Raw genomic sequence first — 15555 nt, 5'->3', positions numbered from 1 at the left:
TTTTGAATTTTAAAAGCGCGGATGTGACAAACATTAGCCCGTGCTAATGAGCCGTGACCTCCAGCCTGTCATCACTATGTTGAGGCGAACAGCTGCTCATATCTGCTATAGTGTCACAAAAGTTTTAATTTGTACGTTTTAACTGTTTACATGCTCACATATTCTGAGGTTACAGACTTCTGTAGACCTAATTCATGAACATATGCCAACTTGAAAAAAAAATGGACATGGTCTTACCTTAAATTACATCTTCCTCCACACCTTTTTTAAATATTAATTAACAGATGTTGCTTATAAACATTTCACTTTGCACATTGGTGCCAAATCTCCTAGTATGCCTGGTGGATCAATGGCTAGGACATCAGGCCTTGATACAGAAGTCTCCCATTTCAAATCCCATCCCACGCACCAGGTGTGTCCTTGAACAAGACACTCAGAGGTAGCTCCCTGGGTGCTGCCTGTGGCTGCCCACTGCTCCACCCAGGAGCATAGGTTAAATGCAGAGGACATATTCTAAAGTGTATGTGTACAATGAAAGCTTCTTCTGTTTAATTTCCAAATGAGGTACATGTTATTTACTTAATGAATTAAAAATATAATTGGCTTGACTGATTTGCCCAAAGCCAAACATATTTAGTTTATACAGAATGCAGCAAGAAAGAAATTACTTGAGCCATTATTAATTTATCACTTAGCACTGTTGAGTAGAATTCCTACAGTAATCAAGTAATTGTTTGAGCATCCAACGGGTTCAGCTCTACTCCTGTCTCGCATAGCTTGGGGATCCATGTCCTGTCCTCACTTTGGAGTTTTGCAGAATCTTGTTTATTATGGATTAGACCTGCAACTAACAGTCAGTCAGTGCACAACCATCAGAAATTCAATTTACAATAACAAAAAACTGAGAATGTTTATATGTTTTTAGTTGTCGCCCATTACAGCACCTTACTTGGCAGCAGAGGGTCAGCTGTAGGTTAATGGCAACTTAGAGGCTATGTGGTAAAGGCATACCCAGGATCTCACCACCCTTTCCAGACCATAGCGTTAAAGGTGGCCGGGCATTTTTTGTAGATGTAGTTTCACAATCATGCTTTAAGCACGATGCCATATGCATTAGCAACGATGCCTACATCTTTATTCATTTAAAGTAATTGCCTTTGCTTAGACCTTGTTTATAAAAGGCCAAATTGGAGTTTGCTTAAAAGGGATCTGATCTTTTAAATGGCATTTTTTAGCCTACACATACCTGCCTGGGGTTTAACAATGACTGTCAGGTGGCCTTGATGCACATTTTCCCTGAAATGATTTCCCACCTGACAGCAACTGCAAACAGTCATATAGGAACTGAGTGTCATCTTGCTATAGGCCTGCAGAGACTCATGACTACTGCACTTGCTTTTATACAAATGAAATGTTGACTACATATGACACTGTAGATTTTATGGAGTAGTAGCAGCATGCACAGTACATAAAAGCCTGATTTCTCTGTTTTTTAAAGTAGCTATACTCAGAAGAAATCCATGTAGGTGTAAAGAAGAAGAGGTTGTTTTTGTTTTTATCTAAATGCAACTGCAGACTTAGTGATCTCATTGTCAGCTCATGCTAAGCATCTGTATCTGTACTGTAAATGGCAGGTGTCTGCTCTCCATGTGCACTGCCTGTTGCTGCTTTGGTCACGGTTTCGTCACCTGGTGCCTTTCCTATGGCTCTCGTGTGCTCCATGTTTGTGTGTGTGCGCACACACTCTGCTGGGCTGTAATCTAACACTGCAATTTAGGGACTAGAGGAATGTGGCTTGGTGGTAACATACCTTGTCAGGATAAACACAGCAGTCTACTCCCAGACTCGGACTGCTCATACCAACGATCCGGCGAAGGCTCGGCCTTCACTGGTGTCTGTCTGTCTGTCTGTCTGTCTGTCCTCTGGAACTTTTTGGAGAAATGGTACTTGAAGTTGGTGATTAGGGGGGTTGTTTTTGTTTAGGTTTCCTGTTTTGTTCCCAGTAATGGTTCTTGAGTGGACACATTTTCCTATTTCATAACAATACTCACATGACTCCTGCTCGGTAACAACAATAACTAACAACTAACAATACTCTTGCTTGCTTTTATTTAAATTGCAGATGTACATTTGGTGAATTTACATGGAGTGTTTTCACTTGCAGCGATGGTGGCATATTAACAGACCAAGTGTAGTGTTTGCAACAGCTTTCAATTACATATAAAATAGGCATTTGATGATATGAAAGTGCTTTGAATCAGGGTTTTAATGGATTACTATGTCTCTTTAGTGAAAGGCTCTTTGATCAGCTTGCTGTTATTTGATGCATAGATCAGTGTTCTGTGTGTCTGCTACCTATTCAGTGCTCTTCTGTTGATGGTGAGGCTGAAATATGTTGTAACACAAGTAAGCTTTGCATCATCAGTATTAAGACTATGAACTAATTTCTTTAAATCTCTGCTGTGGGAGTATTGAAGACTGGACTGTGTGTAAAAAATGACTAGGCTACACAGAGTCATATTCTTTTTCGGGGAAAATTGGTAAAACATGAAAGCTTCAGCATGCTATTATTTTGTATTTAAGCATGAATGGACCACTTGCTTCAGGTCACCCTGAGGTGCTCCAGACTGCTACCCCACCGAGCAGGAGTCATGTGAGTGCCCTACCTCTGAGGTATTACTGAGCATTTGCTTGCTGCTAATATGCCTCGTCATAGCCTGGGTTTATTTTGGTCTTCTCATTAAATAAGGCTGGTATCAAATCATAAAGGTTATAATGTATACTCATGTCACTAAATATGTTTATAAAGGACATGTATGCTTTTAGTTTTGCCTCAAGTTTTTAATAACTTAATTTTGTGTAATGCAAATGTTTTTGCACACATCCACATTTGTTGACTGTTAGTGAGACAGCAGTGGAAAATTGTCATGAGCTCTGTTTGAATTGGTTGCGGTGAACAGTAGCTGTTAATTGATCCATGACCAGCAGTCATTCATGTTACTTTCTCCTTGTGTTGAAGAGCCTAGGGCAGTTTGTTTGTGTGTGTGTTTGTGTGTGTGTGTGTGTGTGTGTGGTACAAATGGGCCTGAGGAATGACAAAGCACTACAGGATGTCTTTAGCAAGTTAGCATTAACCCCTCCCATCACCTTTTATGGTCTGGAGGGGGAGGTGCATTAGGGCTAGTTATGCTGCTGCTGTGACTAATTGAGTAGTGTGCGTGCATGCGCGCGCGCGTTTGTGTGTTAGCATCGAGGTGGGAAACTGCTGCTTTCCTTCAGCCTTTACATAACATCACAGGCCTGCTTGTTTGGATTTACATGCATTAAAATGGTGCCTGTGAGGGAAAAGCTGCAGTTCTCGCTGTTGGTGTGGTGTTTCAATTAGATGACGTCGTCTGATAAAGGCACCTTGAAAGATCAGTCGTAGAAAGTAAAGGCAGATGACTTAATACAGTGAAATATGCTATATGCAGAAAGGTTAAACAGGTTTAAATAACATACACACCCTCACTTGACTCGTACAGCATTCCTGCTTTTATAGAGGGTTAAATGAAAGTAGTCTGAGCTTCCTATGATGAAAGTATAAAGCAAACATGGAATTTATAGTTTTTAAAATGAGATGCAAGAAAACAAAACAGCAATATGGAAATAATGTGTGTTTATATGGATTTAACTAACCAGGTTACAGATTGCTTTCATGTGCCATGTAAACAAGAAAACCGCCCTCCGAAATCAGGGTAGGGGATTATGGAAACCTGATTTTGCTAGGTAGATTTCTGTCAGGAAATGTAAATTTCTTTGCCAGGTATACATGTAACCAGGTTTCTAATCGGCTTTTTCCACCTGTGCCTGTGCGTAACAAAAGGCTGTAGACAGAAACACGCAGTGGATTGAGAAAGTGAGTGAAAGGAGGTGATGTCACGTTATTTTTAAAGCAAAGCCTGCAACAGAAAATGTAACTAACACAAAATGCCTCGTAGAAGTCTAAATAAGCCAATTTCCCCTGCTTACTCTGTTGCAACACACACACACACACACACACACACACACACACACACACACACCAAAAGTCAGAAAGCAGCACATTTTTTGTCACCATACAGTACAGTAAACATTTGCGCGCCAGACGTCCAAAATAAGTGTGAGGTGGAGGAGAAATCAGGTTACTCTGCTGCTGCATGTATACTAGGCTTTCCAGTAGCCAGGTTTCTTAAGTGCATCTAAACACTATTCCAATTACCCGAGAACTCTGTGGTTCAACTTGACAACAATTTTTAAGAGAGGTGGAAGGGAAATGGTGTACTGTATGAAACTGAGAGCACCTACGTAATTATCATATATCTGAACTTCCACAGCCGTTTGGTATAGGTTGTTCATGTCTCCGGTGTGACACACCATAGATCTTACAAGATAGCCATCTTTTTAAAGGAGGTGGACTGAGAACAAAGTTGAGAACACTATCTTGGAGACTTCAGCTTGCATTAAAATCCATTTACTTATTCAGTGTCGGTGCTGCAGAATTTGTCTCACATTAAAAATTCAGATAAACAGAATGTTTACAGTAATGTTAAAGCCCAATATAGCAGTATGGATGATGAATGGATGTGTGTGTTATATCTGGATAATGCATGAGCAAAAACACAGCTTTCCACTTATTGCTATAATATAATGAGCAGCATTCAAAGTTCACCGCCGCTGTGATCTTATAAGAATGTCAAACTCTAAAAACATCTTAAAAAGCTAAATCGTGCTCTTTTCAGTGCTGTTTAAAATTGATGTTACGAAGACCAAGTTCTCTCTCTGCCACATACACAGAAAACAAAACCAAATGTGGAACCAGAACTGAAATTCACCTATAGCACCACCAATGCATAAACTCTCAGAGGAACTGCCAAACTTGGATCAACACTTTCTTTTCTTCTGTCTTAACCCAATTCCTACAATTAAGGTGCTTTGCTTTTGCCTTTCATTGTTGTCATTTAACCACCTGAATATTCATGTGTCCAAGAGGCTCCCCTAGCAGCTAACAGCTAAAACCTTACTCTGCTAGCCAAGTCAGATCTGTGAAAGGCAGGCTGTGGTGAAAGAGCCCAGTTTATATTGCAGCAGCTGTTGCTGCAGATAGTGCATCTGAAAGTTCTTGTAAGTTTAAATTTACTACATAGACATCTGTACATTTGCACTAGTGCTAAATTAGTTTTTCTCTATGTTTGTTAATACTTTAGTGTGCTTTTTTGAGTCTTGTGAGCATGCAAGCCACTTTGTGTCAGAAGAAAGACTCCCATTCAAACTCCTGTGAGTGTGGTAGAGGGGGAGCACTCTTTCACACTCAGCTGGTGGGAAACTCATGTCCCTCTTTTTTGGTGGTGTTACGATTTGCATATCCTGCCATCCTCTCCATTGTGTTTTTTTCTCCTGCTGCCTGAGAAGTAGAACAGAGGCTGCAGGCTCCTCGAGCTCAGAGGAAATCAGTGAAAACACAATGCAAAGCTGCTGCCTGTCCTCAGGCATAACACTGATCCAGGGCCGAGGGCACTCTACAGTAGAGAGCAAGTTAAGCTGGTGATGGAAGTAAAACGCCACCTCCCTGTGAGACACTACTCAGGGATGAGTACATCAACATCCCTGAAGAGAGGAAAAATCTAACACACGACACCAGTATCAAGATAGTTCAAGTTCAGTTTCGATACTTGTTGAAAATCTTGTCGCTTGTTAAAAAGTACATTGGAAAACTGTGCTGCTGACTTATGAGATTTCTTTAGTATGTGCTTGTTTATGGACATGGTTGGATTTTGTTTTACCTTAAATAGAGCGTACGCTGGAACTTTAACATTCCAAAGCTACATGAAGCACTACACTACCCAAACCAAAGAATTATTTTAAGATTCAAATGTATATTCGTTAACTAAAGCTCAAAGTTAAAAATAAAACCTACTGTAGGAGCAGGAAAGGCACCTCCCAGCAACCCAAGTGGTCTCAGGAGGCATAAATCATGAGCGGTGGACAGGTGGGTTAGGAGGGGCCTGGGTTGCTAAAGACACCCCAGAGACCTCAGAGGGCACAGCAGCAGGAGGACAGGTGGGATGGAGAATTAGATTAAAAGCACAGTGGAGTGATTTATTTCTTCTTTTAAACTGTAGCTGGCTTTCCAGTCTTTTTTGTTTCAAGTGCATAGTGGATAAAACACAAAAGCGTCACACAGAAAGGGAACAAAAATACAAAGTATGCTTTCATCCTTGCTCGAGTCAGAAAATCAACTTGGACAGTGCTGCAACTATGCGACCTGTTACATGAAATAAAGATTTATAATCATCTCACTGTTGAGAAACTAGTTGGATGGTATGGAGGGTAAGCTATAGCAAAAACACCTATCATTTATTCACCTGTGTTTAAAGGATTGTAAGCATGCTCACACTCCCCCTCCAGGGGGCATTCTCACTAATCTGTTGACACATGCTCAAAACAAGCTCACTCTTTCCTCTCATGAGTGTAAACTTTTGCCGTTTAGCTTTGAGTTGTTAATCTTGTGTACACACCTGGGTTAATTTTGCATGTGCTACTAAACTGGGACTTTTCATGATGAAATATTAATTAGAAATATTTTGGACTTTGTTTCTTAGACAAAACCACAGACCAGCTTGGGACATTCTGATGGGCAACTCTTACTTTTATCATGTGTTATGTAGACTAGATGATTAAATCAGTAACTTAATAATACAAATAGTCCAGGAATCCAGTTGTGGCTCCACTGTTAAGGTCTGTATTTCTGAATAGAGTTTACTGATGCATAAATAGATGAAGCCGGTTAAAGGTACATGGTAACACGCAAACATGATAATGAAACGCTTGAACAGAACGTATTTCCTGGAATGCACCAAGCATAACAGACTGACGATATACAGGTTCCTGATATTGTTTGTCTCCTCCTGGGCAGTGCCTGTCTGCTAATAATACGCTAATGATGTAACTGTAAATGTTGCAAAGTATTTCTCTGAATTATAATATTCAATTTGTTTTATAGTTGGGTGGAAACAGTCCTGCTCTGTGTGTGTGCGTGTGTGTGTGTGTGTGTGTGTAGGTGTGTTGTGGATGGTGAGTGAACATGTGGAACAGAGGATTTGATTAGAAGCTTTGTAGAAATGTGCAGTGAGGATTTTCTTTTTGTCTCTCTCCTCCATTCTGTGTCTTGTGGGCTTGATTTGCAGAGCAAGGAGCCAGAGAGGCGATATATAGTGCCTGTAAAGGTGAACGCTGGAAGGAAGAAAGGAGAGAAGCTGGAAGAATACTCTTGGTTTTAAACAAAGTATGCAGGTCTAATCGTATTCCCTAAATATAATTTAGAGTTGTTTGGTGATGCAGAAAAACATTGCATCTCTTTTAAATCGTGCAAGCAAATTTATGATCGAGTGAAACTGACTGGAGAGGATGAAAGAATCCGAGGGTTGTTATTGAATTACGGGTGATGGCTGCTAATTGGGCCCTTCAGAGGTTTGGTGTGCCTGTTTGTATATGTGTATGTGGTGTGAGTGCGCGCATTTGGCTCTGGGGATGCAGAGTTGATGAAGCTGTTAGGGTAAAGTGCAGGGCCCCAAAGCGCTTCTCGAGTGCTGTGCTTTAGAGGTTGTCCTGTCCCTGTGGAGGAGCGCTAATGGAGGCCACCCAACCCTGCCGAATTACACCCAGACTGCATGGATGGAGAGAAGACGGAGTCGAGGATGATGCTGCTGTAATTGAGGTGGCTGCTGAGCATGAGGAGTGGATGAGCTGTGGGCATGAAGCAACATGTCTGTTCTGAAGCTTTGATAATAACTGCATTACCACCTCCCGGTGGCTCATGGCAAGTGTTGATAGGACCTGAAAGTCATACTGCACAAGCTTTTTATCTAAATATAATATTCTACTATCAGTGACTCATATGACACAATAGTGACTCAGCCTGTAGCCAGTGCAGCAAATCCAACATTGAATGTGATTTTTAACGTCATATTTCTGGGAACTTCTCCTGTTTTTGCTCTATGTTTACTGTTGTAGATGTGACAACTTATTTGGAATAAATGGAATAACTGGTGCCTAATATAACCTGTAGTAACTAGTGCTGAAAGGGGGAAGTCAGTTGATAGATTATTTTTTTATTTATAATTGCAGTGATCTATCAAACAAAAGTGCCAGATAATTAGTATTTGCAGCGCTTAAAATATAAAGGTAATTATGACTGTATAGCTGCAAATAGATTTTCTGTTTGTACGTTTTGGAGCATTTTCATTTATTGACATTTTATAATGAAGATTAGCTGAAGTTCTGGGCACAGAGTGACTGAGTGTAGCAGATTGTAGCAGAGCAGAGAGACTAAGGGCTAGATGCACTGATTTAGAGTCTCATTCTAGCACTAGCTAAAGTTGCTGAAGGCATTTGTTTTGTTTTCTTATATCTACATTGTGTGCCCACCCCCGATTAGCTTGTGATTGGCTGAACACACCCAATCAGGTGCTGGTTAAGAAAGGAAAGGTAGACAGTATGTAGTGATTGAGCAAGGAGCACTGATTGAATTTGACCCTTCACATATAGTTTATACTCCTGTGATTGTATTTATTATCACTTCCAATTTTTGTTTCTCTTTTTTTTTTTCTGCTGAGCGTGCAGGATGTAGTTTGCTGCCCCTGAGAATGCCACCATGCTGTTGTTCACCGCAGTTTTGGCATCAGTGTTGCCATTGCAGCGCAATAGCTGAGGTGTCAGCTGTTCAGTCTAAAAGAGATGTGGAGCAGTGACACTGCAGGTTCGTTTTGTTTCCTGTCTTTTGGATTCCTCTGCCATCACTCAGTAAACGCCTGTACGGTACGACCAGAACACTTATGCATTTGTGTGCATATCACAGCGGCTGTGTCTCTTTTCAGGGGTTAAAAGACGCGTATGGCAAAGTTTACTCGTATGAGTAAAGTGCCAGATACTTTAACTTGTGTTATCTTTACACCTGCATAGGTAAACCGTCATTTTCACTACGCACAGTGAAATGTTCACATCTTATGCCAAACCATATCCCCGGTCAGAGTAGGTTACAGTTTACCTATTCTGATAAGAAATAACAGTATTCAAAGCAAGAATGAAATGAAGTTTTGTCTACAGATGGTTATCCAGTATTTTTTGGAGGTTTGATTTTCTGATAAATAAATACTGTAATATTTTACTTGAGCCAGCACTTAGCCTGGTTTCTTCTAATTTGCAACGATTGGACAGTGGAGTCAGTGGGTGAAAAGGTTTAATTTCCTGCCTTCAAGAATGAATTCTAAGCAGAATTCTGGCTGAGTCTTAGTTTTCCTTTTAGGGTTATCAGTATAGTAGAATTGGCACAGGTGCAGCTTTGACGTCTTGACTGGGTTTCATCAACACTGCTTGTTTTCGTCTCTAGTCTCATGCAACAAGCATCTTAATGCGAGCTCTGAGATATTTGGAGTTAGCATTTCAACAAGTTTACAACAACTGAAAAAATATATACTGTCTACACATTTCAATAAAATCTGAACTGCTTGTTCCATATATAGTTAGAAGTAGTACTTTTTGTCTCATACTAGTGTCACTCTGACAATGTTGTGCACCTTTGATTTAAAGATGAAACAAATAGTCCATGAGTTGACTTGTCAATTAACAGACTATTATGTGTGTTTGTCACTTGACATTTCACTTACTACATGATCTGTTGATTTATCAAGTCTGCAACTAAAAGCATTTGTATTAATATTTTTTTCTGTTCATTAGTTTTGTATTAATTGATTATAATGATTTGAACAATGTTAAGGATCAGGTTGCCCTTGAACGGTGCTTTGCCCTTAGACAACAAAGTAAATGTAGATCATTCATGTCAAAATACACTACACACAGTACATTATAAAATGTGGGAAGCAGAAAAAGATACACAAATGAGAAATAATCTACATTAGACATGAGACATACACTAAACTATTTTTCTCTTATTTCTTTAAGTGGTCTTTTTTTTTTATTATTAAGTCCTTTGCAAGCTTTTTTCTCCTTTACTTAATATATGTGAAAACAAATCCACTTTATGCATGTGCACGGTGCTCAAATCAGATTCGAAACAAACTAACTCTGGGATTTGTTGGTAGAACCTTTGTATGTACCCTTCTCAGCGTAGCAGGTGTGCCTGACCCATTACAAGTCTCATAAATACCACCTGACACGGTTACAGCAGGCAGGCTTCAGTATAAAACCTCCTCCCATGGCGTGAGCATGCAGACCTTCAGCACTATTATATTATACCGCACTTCAGGGGAGGAAAGCTATACCCCAGCCCAGTACCTCTTAACAGACCAAGCTAGTCTGAGCACACATATTGTTTCTCAAGCTGTGTCTCATGACTTAAAATTTGAGCTGCTTGGAGTTTTGTATTTAAAGCATTTGGTCCTAAACCTGTTTTCTTAAAAGCACTTCTTTAAAGTGGATTGTGATCCAAGCATATAATGTGCACTGCCACAAATGTTGATTTATGTCCTTAACACTGTTCAAACACTTAAAAACATCAAACTTTGTTTGATAAATGCCTTATATATAAAGCTATTATTACATAGTTTAATCCGTCTGTGTCCTTTGTGACAAACTGGGCACATTTATGGCCAGAAGGTGTTACAATCCTAAATATTTCTTGCCACTCATTTATTGCAGATAAATTTGTGCAGTGTTAGGCTCTTTGCTGCCTCGCGTCATTCGACTTGTGTTCTGAGTGTGTATGACATTTTAATGAACTGTGTTTAGAAGGTCCTGCCTGTCCCCGTTTTCCTGCCCCTCCTCCCTGCATTGTGTGGCTCGGTAAACAGGTACACACACGCACACAAACACACACGTATATCCTTGCAAACTGCCTAAACATCTGGGGAGTTTGCTTTGTATGCCTGCAGGTTTAGGATTATGCCTTTGTTTTTTATTGCCTATCATGCACAGAGCAGCTTTGAGTTGTATATTTTTGAGGTTTTCCCTAAACACATCTGTAAAGCAAAAGTAGGCTTGCATTTCATTATGCTCTCAAAGCAGGCCAGCATTTTCCCCGTCTATACATAGATGGTCTCTACAGCTCGATCTCTTCTGCCCAGACAGGAGGAGTCACAAAAAGCGCACGGAATAAGCATTTTTATGCACCAAATATAAGTTTGATCTGCTTGTGTAAGAGTTGATAGAGTAGAGTTAATCTAGGGGCATTTCCTGCTACCTTGTTAAGTTCAGCTGAATCAAATTTTGACTCAGCTAGTTGTGTTTTTGATGTGCTTCAATGAGTGTTGCTTAATATATTACTCAGATATTTTCCATGGTTATGTGAAAAGATCATCTTCCTGTGTTTATTTACTTGTTCCTGCCTCAGATCCACTTAACCAGAGTAGAGTGAATCTAGGGGCATTTCCCGCAACCTCGTTTAGTTCAGCTGAATCACACTCAGCTAGTTCCACAACAAGACATTTTTGGTCCAAGGTAAAATGGCACCGAGTTTACAAATTGTTCCATTGATTCGGACCCAAGCAAATCAACCATGAGTTTAAAAAATTATCCAAGACCCCAAAAATGTTGCAGATTGTGTGAACAAAATTCTTTCAGATTTATATCAAATACACTTTCAAACTTTTTTTGAAATTTGTCTGTTTGTAGCTGTGCCCCCTCTGATTATCCCAGTGATTAAAGTGAATTTTTAATCCAACGGCTGAAAACATATAGCAATCGTCTCTGTTCCTGTGCCACTTGGACTTGGAGCCTTTCCTATGCTGTGCCACAGTCTCATCTCCCAGCTTGCCGCTTCCCTCACTCACAGCAGTTCAATGCGAGATAGCCGTCCAACATCCAGACGGCAGCGGCATGGTCTTCATTTAGTGAGGACAGACGTGCCATGCCAGCCAAGGCTTTGTGCCAAAGAGCTCCCTCCAGAGCTTACGACAGCTGCTGCCAACTCCTAACATACAGTAGATGGGTGGTTTTGTGCCGGCAGTGCCAAAAATACAGTGGTCTGATTAAGTAATATGATGTAAGATGATGGGATGGTGTGAAAGAAGCCTGCTGGATTTATAGAGTGAGGGAGGAAGGGGGAGGCTGTTGTCCCGTCTGTTTTCCATCTGTGTTCTGATTATGAAATTAGGCTGCTGACTTGATACATAGACCATTCATAAAGACTTAATCTATGAGGAAGTTGGGAGTTGGCAGTTACATAGGTGTTTTTATGCTGTATTTGGATTTGTTTGCTTTCAGGTCTACTAAAATTTATTATGACCGTTTTTTTTAAGGATGCTTTTTTTATTGTTAAACTTCTCAAAGTTCTCCATTTATTTTCTGTAAAATCTTTTTTTTTAATGTATGGTTGCTGAATAATTCTTGATTGACTGATTAATTGTTTAGCTTCGGTTAAAAGTTTAATTCAGTTATTTATATGTTTCAGTAGTTAAAAGTGCTCTTGTGTCTTAATCTGGAAAACTCAAATACCAATGTGCTTGTCGGAGTAAACAACACAGATACTAATTCCAAGACAGACAGACTAACAGTGACTTTAGCTTCAGTTTTTTTCTGTAAGAAACCGAAATATTATGGTGTAATTATGAAATGGATTTGAAGAAATATTTGATATTTGATAAAGCATAGGGTGTAACAATAATTGTTTCTCCCTTTTACTTCTAAAAACATTTTAAAAGCATAACATTATATCCAAAAATTCTCTGACTTAGTTGACTTGACTATAATTTGACAGAAAGCACAGGTTCTCTGTGTTACCAAGTTCAGTTTGAAATGACAGCATTCGCTCAAAATGTCTGCTCTAAAATGCTCAGCTTAAATCTCAGGGCAGACTGACACGAGCTTTGCTTGGTCGAGCGCTTAGTTTAGCATAACCTAACCTAGTGAACCATAGCACATACAGAAACTGCTCAGGGCAGTACACACTTCCCCGCAGGCGAGCTTGGGTACAGACACAGTAGTCTCTCGCAGGCACACTGCTAAACACACAAATCATGTTTTGCACAGTGCTGAGCTTTAACTGTTTAACTGCAGTTCTGCTACCTATTTTCCGAAAAAACATTTCTGCCAGGGAGAGTATGTGTGTGTCTGTGTGTGTGAGAGCATGAGTGTGTGTGTTTGTGATTTGAATACTAAGTGGGTGAGATTTGGAGGAAAATGTAGCAGAGCTAGTAGAGAGTATGAGATCATGACCGTTAGCTGGTGGGGCATAATTCAGGCTCACAGCGGTTATTATTATTATTGAGATGGAAATATTTTAGATCCATCTTAATCATGCAGGTATCTTTATAACAACTCAAGTGTGGTTTTATTAGCCTAAATCTTTGCATTGTGGAGTCTCCAAAGAGACAGACATGGATCACGTGTTGACTCCAGTTTTTTAATACAAACTGAAACTCTGCACTCTCATCATCATCATTTGAGCAGTTCTGAAACAGCCTCTTCCCCACTATACTGTATGATAATCATATTATAAATGGCTTTTGAGGCTGTGGCTCAGGGAGTAGTCAGAGTGTTGTGTGATTAAAGACTTTATAGGTGAACCTAAATGGCATTTCTGCCATGGGAAGGTCAGTGGAGACTGTATTAATATGCAAAGTTGAAAAAACAACAGAGATGCAACTTGTTTTCACATAAAATTCCTGCAGATTTTTCAAAAATGTTTTCTTTCACCATTTGAACCCTGATGTTTTACTGAGGCTTGATTGAGACAATATTAACCTTGTAGCACCTAAAAGAGATGGACCCCACCCCCACTTGCAGTGTAGAGTGACAAGAAAGACTGTGGACATGGAAAGGGGGTAGGGGCTTGTGTTAAAGGTCACAATGCAATAATGAACCCGCTATGTAGAAAGTACACAGCACAATCTGGACGGATCTTTTTTGACACTTGTTCTACGTTACTGTCCAATCTTATATTTGAAAAATGTTATAGATTTGTGCATAGAGGTCACAGGTCAGGATCAGCTACAAGACAGCCATATTGAAATGAGTGGGGATTTACTGTCAAGGACACTTCAGTAGTTTGTGTGGTTAAAGGCATATGGACCCACCTCTCCCTCTGCTCACCATCAAATCCTTGTTGCCATGCAAAATAAAGCTGGGGTTGTGTTGCACTATAGCCTTGTGCTACAACAATTATCTTTATTTATTACCAAATTATTTGAGCTGCAACAATTAGCTGATTACTTGATGTCCATCCTAAGAAAAGAAATTTTTAATTTGTTTGTGCAAACATTTTTCTTGAGTACATTGTAGGAACCCGTGCTTCTTTTTTGCCATCTTTGCCAAGAGTCAGTACCAGTTTCAGACACATTATTATTAGAATGAACATCACTTGAGTGACTTAGGACATTAATAGAAAATTGCTATTTATGTGGGGGAGGTGTATTCACAGATGACGCAGTGTATGCAGACCTGCTTGGTATAAAGTACCTCACGGAGACACTCAGGGATCTTTGAATATAACATGGGAGACATTAGAGAAAAAACCTGTAATTTAAAATAAAATTTGTATTTAACACTGGAAAAACTAATCCTGTTTGCCCTGCAGTGGTTCTGTTGCTCCACTTAAATTCTATCGAATATAAACAAAAAAGCTGCAAAAGTATTTTTGTATTTTGAGTCTGGTGTTATGGCTAATATTCACCATTTAATTACATGGTTGCTTCGGTCCAGGTATTGCGACACACAGCTATACTTTTTTAATCCAGGGGATGTTTTCTTAGGACACAGGCTCAGCAGCTACAGCCCTGTTTAAATTCGCACAGATGGACACACTCAGACCTGGAAACTAACCAGTAAAATTACAGTCTTCAGATTTTTTTTTTCCACTGACTGGAGAACTATAGAAGTTTGAAACTTTGTATTCCTTTGCACAAAGAGGTTTTAGTAATCTCCAACATTATAACATAATGTATCCTCATAATCAGAATGTATCCTCTATGTGGTGGTCACAGCACAGTTTAAACAGCACATTTTGGGTTTCCTTGCTTTGGTAATGCCTTTCTTGTGATCACTTGCTTATTTATGTTAAGTTTGAGAACTTGACATCACCGAATAACCTGTTGACAGCCAGTGATTGAAAAGTTCTGTCGGAGCCGTTTTATTAATGCAGCGTAAATGCAGGATTCCTACACTCAACAAGATGCACGAAACCAATGTGCTGCGAAACAACTGGGTTAAATACTAATGCTGAGCTTCCAAAACACAATGATGACCTAGATTTCCTCCCACCAGTACCTGTCATTCACAACCCAACAACAGAGGATCTTGAGGAGCTGCAAAACCTAATCGCGAATCCCGAGCAGGTCTGACGCTTTAGAAAAGTGTCATCCACCGCATGTCTGCCCGTTTGTTGATTTTTGTGTGTGTGTGTGTGTGTGTCTTGATCATAAGATACACCACATTGCATTGCAGGGAATTTGTCGCATAGGCACATTTCAAGCAAGATGAGACTGGATAATAAGCTGGTTAGAGGTTCCCCACTCCAGATGTGAACCTGTCTGACAAAGAACAGATACTTGGAGGCTGTTGGGGTGTTTTTATGATGAAATCTTA

The 15555-nt window shown here is 39.8% G+C and overlaps 1 protein-coding gene across 3 annotated transcripts in view; it reads left to right on the top strand.

Moving 5' to 3' along the window:
- Positions 1-15555, top strand: part of zeb1a (zinc finger E-box binding homeobox 1a) — a 50971-nt gene that overhangs the window by 2640 nt on the left and 32776 nt on the right. The gene's annotated exons all lie outside the window — the stretch shown is intronic.

The sequence above is a fragment of the Channa argus genome, chromosome 14, assembly GCF_033026475.1.
Source record: "Channa argus isolate prfri chromosome 14, Channa argus male v1.0, whole genome shotgun sequence".
Taxonomy (NCBI): domain Eukaryota; kingdom Metazoa; phylum Chordata; class Actinopteri; order Anabantiformes; family Channidae; genus Channa; species Channa argus.
This window is presented reverse-complemented; position numbering and strand designations above follow the sequence as displayed.